Source organism: Nematolebias whitei, chromosome 8 (assembly GCF_014905685.2).
Source record: "Nematolebias whitei isolate Nwh7 chromosome 8, NemWhi1, whole genome shotgun sequence".
NCBI classification, from domain to species: domain Eukaryota; kingdom Metazoa; phylum Chordata; class Actinopteri; order Cyprinodontiformes; family Rivulidae; genus Nematolebias; species Nematolebias whitei.
The window spans coordinates 27,412,454-27,418,059 of record NC_056505.1 but is presented as its reverse complement, the minus strand read 5'-3'; the positions used below and the strand labels follow the sequence as shown (position 1 = coordinate 27,418,059).

At 35.4% G+C, this 5,606-nt stretch overlaps 1 pseudogene; it reads right to left on the bottom strand.

Moving 5' to 3' along the window:
* Positions 1-3,490: 3,490 nt before the first annotated feature.
* On the bottom strand, positions 3,491-3,607 carry LOC119414157 (annotated as a pseudogene).
* Positions 3,608-5,606: the final 1,999 nt, after the last annotated feature.

The following is a 5,606-nucleotide window of genomic DNA, read 5'->3' as shown; positions in this document are numbered from 1 at the left end:
ATAATGTTGCTCTTTAAGAGAGTTGCCTAATGATTGCCATGTGTGGACAGTGGGTTTTGGAAGGGGGTTTTGTGGAGGCAGGTGCTAGTGGGGGTGCTGAGACAGGGCCAGACTGTGAAGTAGACTGGTGAGGCCTTGGGGGTGGGGGCTCGGGAGCTTGGAAAACTGAGTGGAGAGGAGAGAGAAGTCTCACGGAGGGGTTTAGAAAAGGCCAGCCATATGAGATTACAGCATACCTAAGAAATGTGCTTGTCGAGAAAGTTTGTGTATTTTGGGAAGTTCACCAAATTTTCCACAGACAGCTTTTTATTTTTTGGGTTATCTCACCCCCCTCCCTCTCTTTCCCCCCTCTCTTCATAGTTTGGACTAATTGCGCGGCGTACTGCCCGCTGAGTCAATATAAGAAAGTCTGCTCCTTTCCCTTTTTTTCCTTTTCCCTTACCTCTCTTTCCAAACATTCGCTGATAGCATGTGTATTTTTCAATGTGAAGAATAACATGTCTGTATATTTTTCAAGAGTGTGGGTTCGGGGTTCGTTTTGTAGATTTAATTTAAAAAGGATGATATTTTATAGTGAAGAGAGCCAATGTTTCCAGTTTGTGGCTTGAGCCAAGCCGAAGGAAACACTCCACTTGTATTTGGAGAAATATAAAAACAATACATTTGATCAAAGCTGAAGGCAGGTTTATCTGATAAATTGAAGCAATTAAAGTGTTTATTTAAATGTATCGCTTCTGAGTGTTTAGCCTTCAATTAAAAAAAAAAAGAGCCATGTTTTAAAAAGACAAATTCAACTTATGAATAGGTTTGTGTTTATTTTGCAAACCAGCAAAAATAATCAACTTCAATAAACTGCTATCACTTTCTTGTTTTTATCTGACACATCATTTCTAGCTTCTTCAGGTTGGACAGCTACAGCTAGCACTGAATGCAGGCCATGCTCCCACCGGCTGTTCAGCTCCCACTCTGTTCAGTCACAGATCAGACGTACCAGTGGTGACCAGCTTTCACTGAGGTGGTTAGAATAGTCGCAGTGCTGCGTTCACTCTTGCAGATCTACAGAACCTATACACCCTCTGTTCCAGGGTTAACTTTGGTTGTGATGGGTTATTTAAAGGCACATTAATGCCTTACAGGGAGTCTAATCAAATTAGAATCAGAATTCAGTTTTTAGTTCAATTCAGTTTATTTATACGGCGCAAAGTCAGAACAGAAGTCGACTCAGGGCACTGATCAGAAACATTCATAAACATAAAAAGTAAATTAATAATATTATTTATCTGAGGAGCAGACTGCTTTGAGTTTTAACTTTGTCGCAGACTCTCATCCTGAGCAAGCATAAAGGCGACAATTGAAAAGAAATGATTATATGAATATGAAATATGTGAAATACAATATGAAATGAATATAACAAATATCTAACCAGGATGATCACTTTGAAAAATCACATCATGCTGATCTATTTTGTGTTGCTGCGTTCGTTTGTACTCTTCTGCTCGCAAGGACTCATGTTTGTGCTGCTGTTCGACGTGTTGTTTTTATGTTATGCTATTGGTGCTTGGCGTATTTATTTATATATAAATATATATATATATAAATATATTTTTTTATGTTTTTCTTAGTTCATATCTTAGAGCTTATTGCTGTTTTACTTTTACATTTTATTGTTGGATGTAATTGGGACCATGTGTACACAATTTTGTTCCACATGTTCCACATGTGGTGTGAATGACAAAAAAAGAACCTCTGACTCTGAAAAACTCCCTTATGAGGAAGAAACCTTTAGCAGAACTAGGACAAGCGTCCATCTGCTTTGACCGGTTGGGTTTGAGAGGAACAGGAAGGAGGAACAGATACACAATGGAAGGTCGAGAGTCACATGTTAAGACAGAAATAATTTAAAATGCAAATTATTCAATTTTAAGTCTAAGCCTATAGCAGCATAACAAGTTAACCCTAACTATAGGATTTATCACAAAGGAAAGTCTTAAAACTGGACAATGTGTCAGCCTCATGGACAGAAACTGGAAGTTGGTTCCACAAGAGAGGAGCCTGATAATTGAAAGATCTCCTTCCCATTCTGGTTTTGGAAACTCTAGGAACCAGAAGTAAGCCTCCAGTCTGAGAGCGAAGTGTTCTATTATAAAAATATGGAACTGAAAGATCTATAATACGGTATGGTATGGTATGAAGTTTATTCATTTAAAAAAAGTACAAAACAATTCCATAACAATATATAAAAGATACAAAAAAATTTAAAATGAAAGGCAGCAGAAAGAAGAAAAAATCTTATTATATCTGCCCCTTTTTTCAAACAATTATTTCAGACATATTAATTTTCAAGTATAATATAAGATGGAGGTAGGTTGTTGAGAGCTTTGCAGGTTAGAAGTAAGATTTTGAATTAAATTCTGAATTTGGCAGGGAGCCAATGGAGAGAAACTAAAACTGGAGACATATGATCTCTCCTACTAACTCCAGTTAAGACTCTGGCCGCAGCGTTTTGGATCAATTGGAGACTTTTTTTAAAGAAGATTTTGGACACCCAGATAACAAACCATTGCAATAGTCAGTCTAGACGTGACAAATGCATGTACCAGTTTTTCTGCATCGTTTTTTCATCTTCTGCTTGCTCAGGATGGGAGACTGCAACCAAGTGAAGATTCAACGAGTCTGCTGGCTTCCTTCCTAGGATAGAGAACTTTACTATTTGGCTTTTGTATGTATGTGAATGTTTCTGTTCAGTGCTCTGAGACAACTTCTGTTGTGATTAGGCGCTATACAAATAAACTGAATTGAATAAATAAACTGAACTGAATTTTGAGACAAGATGTTTCTAATTTTGGTGATATTTCACAGGTAGAAATAAAAAACAGTTCTCATAACGTTTTTAAAGTGGAGGTTAAAAGACATCCTGATCAAAAATGACACCAAGGTTTTTAATATTAGAACTGGAGGACAAATTAATGCTATCCAGAGTTGGTGAAAGACTGCAAAATTTATTCCTAATATGCTCAGGTCCAAAAACCAACACCTATATCTTGTCTTAGTTTTAAAGCGGAAAATTCAGGGTCATCCAGGTTTTTATGTCTTTAAGACATGCTTGTAGTCTAAGTAACTGATTGGATTCATTTAGTTTCATGGACATCTGATGGATAGCTGATGATAACTGTGTATCAACATAACAATGAAAATTTATCCCATGCTGTTTATTACCATTACCTAAAGGAAGCAAATATAAAATAAAGAGCACTGGTCCAAGCACTGAACCCTGAGGAACTCCATGACTAATTTTGATATATGAAGATGATTCATTATTTGTATGAAGAAGATTCATTATTAACATTTACAAATATGAATCTAGCAGATAAATATGTTAAACCAGGGGCAAATCTAGGATCTGACTTTTAGGGGTGCTTAGCCCCCAGTACTGACAATGACTCTTGGCTTGAACAACACACAACATGGTGTGGTTTTTGAGGAGTGCAAAAGCTTACAGCACCTGGTATTCCCAGGCGGTCTCCCATCCAATACTAACCAGGCCCAACCTTGCTTAGCGTTTGAAATCAGATGAGATTGGGTGTGTTCAGGTGGTATGGCCATAAAGGAGGAGCACAGTCACAAATAAGACTTTTAAAGGATCGTAGCAAACAAAAACTAAACTTATGTAACCAAAAGCTGCAACATATATCTATATACAAAACACACAGAACAAAGCACAACTAGCTTTAAGCATTAACATGTAATTTAAGTATTAACCTGTGACTGCAAAGCGTTCATAATGCAAAACCAAAAAACAAAGACAATATTTTTTAATGTTGTTAAGAAGGGGTGGCACTCCTGCAGTTAAGAGTGTTTACCTTTGAGAAAAAACTGAGCTCGCCAATTGGTCAGTTGCTGACAAGCGTACTGGATTGATTGACAGGTGGCACTGAGGATCTGACTTGTGCAAAAAAGAAAAAATTGTAGATTTTACTGGCCTGTTCAAGAGTGTTGTCATTTATTCCATATTTAGGTGAATCTAAGATTTGAGAACTAAGTTTCCTTACAAAATCCTAATGATGGTTTCTTAAATTTTTAGGGGTGCTGAATTAAAATTTATGGGTGCTTGAGCACCCACCAAAAAAGGCTAAAATCACCACTGATTTAAACATTTTAGTGCTGTAATTACAATATCATATTCATGCTTTTGTAGTAAAATATTGTGAATCTGTGAACATGCTTACTGTTAAAATCAAGATTTTTATTTGAGTTGATTAAAGATTCAGTTTTAACAAAACTTTCTTATAGTTTCACACACAAAAGAAGATTATATGAAAACTTTGATACACACTACAATGCACAAAAACATCCATCCATCCATCCATCCATCCATCCATCCATCCATCCATCCATCCATCCATCCATCCATCCATCCATCCATCCATCCATCCATCCATTTTTTTTTTTTAGCTTTTTTTTTTCCTTTTGTGGAGACAATTCCAAATATCTCAATATTTTTCTAGCAATTTGGACCAAAGGCTGATAGAAATACAATTATGTGACACCAATTACATTCTGTCTAAAAACTCAAATATTGTCTTTAATCTTATTGTGATGTCCCAAAGTTAGACTTTAAGAAAAAAAGTTACTTTGAAAACTGTACAAGTTTTTGTTTACAGAATATTTGTTGATAAATCTGTAGACTCCCTCCTGTTGTAACAAGGTGGAACGACCTCACAGCCTTGGGAGCTTCAGGTAAGAAACATTAGACTTTATGTGTATATCTTTGGTGAGTGCAATATTTCATTTCAAAGTGTTTAATCATCTGATAACAATAGTACACAGATAATTTAGATAATTTACAGGAGGTGATTTTAGCAGGTTAAATGCAGTCATATAGAGATCAGACCTTTAGAACATGTTTAATATACTGAAAATAACCGTGTGTAACCATGTGTTTTTGTTAGTAGAGTCAGTTGAAAGATGTGTCAATCTGCTTTGGGTTACTGAGCTTGTTGAGTTGAGTTATTTTATTATAAAGAACACGATACAAACAAATTCTCGTTATTTAAAGTAAAATTAGATCAATTAAAATTGGTTCTATCTCTTTGACGTTTAAAAAGCAGCACCTATTTTTATTTTACAACACAGCAGATTGCATATCTTGTTAAAAAAAAAAAAAATCTTGCTGTGTGATAGAGCCGTGTAGCTTTGGATGATTGAATGTATAATACTGGATTAAAACAAAAACTCTTGTAGGAATAAAACCATTTTGCATGTAAAAATGTGACACAGTCTCGCAGTGAGCTACAGGCTACAGTTAGCAGGTGTACGCAAAAATGTTATTGTATTATGAATTTGTCTGGGCTCAAAATATTGTTATTGATACCAATTTTATAACAAAAAACGAATTTTTATTTAACAACGCAGTTATTAATCAGGATGTAAACTATTATTAATCATGTATAAGATCAAAAGGAGCTTGTGTCTTGCCAAATAGTGACATTCGCATGTACGCTCCATTCTCACTGTTTACCTGTTCACTTCTAAATTTTGATTTTAAATGTCAAAAAAATTATCAGTGTTGACACATAAAGCAATAAGCTAAATGTAACATTTACCAA